We start from the raw sequence: 1,153 nt of genomic DNA, 5'->3' as shown, positions 1-1,153 counted from the left end.
GTAAGACAGGAGCACAGGGGCTCTTTCCAGGTGTCCTCAAAGATTTCCGTTGCAACCACTGTCCTCAACCAGCAGTTTCCCGCCTCTTTGCCTTTGCTCCTGCAATGCTTTTCACCTAGAAGCCCTTCCCTTCCCTCTTCCGTCTATAAAAGTCATATTTCTCCCTGCAGATAAGCCCTAATGCCATTCTCCTTCCATAGTGTCCTTTGAGAGCCCACCTTGCTCCATCTAAAAGGACTCCTCTCCTATGCATTTGTTCAACACTTATGAAGTACACCAGATATGTATCCTGAGCACTGTTGGCGGCTTGTGAGTTCTAAGTCCCTACCCTGGTTGAGCTTGTGGACAATAAATGACCAAATAATTTGGGGGGGGCGGGCATGGGGAATTTCGTGTTATTTTCTATGGGGTGACCAGGCAAAGCCTCAATAGTAAAGTCTCATTTGAACAAAAACTTGAAAGAAGTGAGGGACCATTCATTGTGGAGAGCATGCTGACAGTGTGAGCCAATGGCACAGTGGTTGGTGTGGCTGGAGGGGAAACAGGAGATGGGGACCAGGTAGGAGGTGGGAGAAGTGACAGTCACAACTCTTTGATGGCAAAAATCATTCAGTGTCTGTCTGGGGCTTAGGGTTGAGAAGGATGTCACAATCCTCTCTCTGTCTCTGACTCACCTCTCCCAGTGTAAGAACCTAGCAGAATGCCAGGCAGATTGGAGATCTTTTCTTGCATACAATAATCCATACATGTTAGTATTGTTACTGAGGGTTTCCTATGCCCAGAACACGTGCTAATTTTCTCCTCACATGAACACTGTGAGCTAGATGCTACTATCATTCCCATTTCACAGATCCAGAAATTGCAATTCAGAGGGGCTAAATCACTCACTCTATCACACAGCCAGGAAGTGGAGGCACAGGGTGAACTTCCATGATAAGGAACCTAATCTGTTGGTAGCCACAATGCAGTCATTGCAGGAGGCCTGCTACCATTGCCACAGCACCTGCTTTGCTGTTTCCTCAGGTCCCCGCAGGGTACCTGTTCACACTGCAGCCTGGCTGGCTTTCCCCTGCCTGCCCTGCCTAGGAAGGGCCAGCTTCCACCTGCACTCACCAGACTAGACCATGCCGAATCCTTTAGGATGGGCCAGCCC

This window comes from Bison bison, unplaced genomic scaffold (genome assembly GCF_000754665.1).
Source record: "Bison bison bison isolate TAMUID 2011002044 unplaced genomic scaffold, Bison_UMD1.0 scf7180017864360, whole genome shotgun sequence".
NCBI classification, from domain to species: Eukaryota; Metazoa; Chordata; class Mammalia; order Artiodactyla; family Bovidae; genus Bison; species Bison bison.
Note: the sequence above shows the minus strand (reverse complement) of the source record.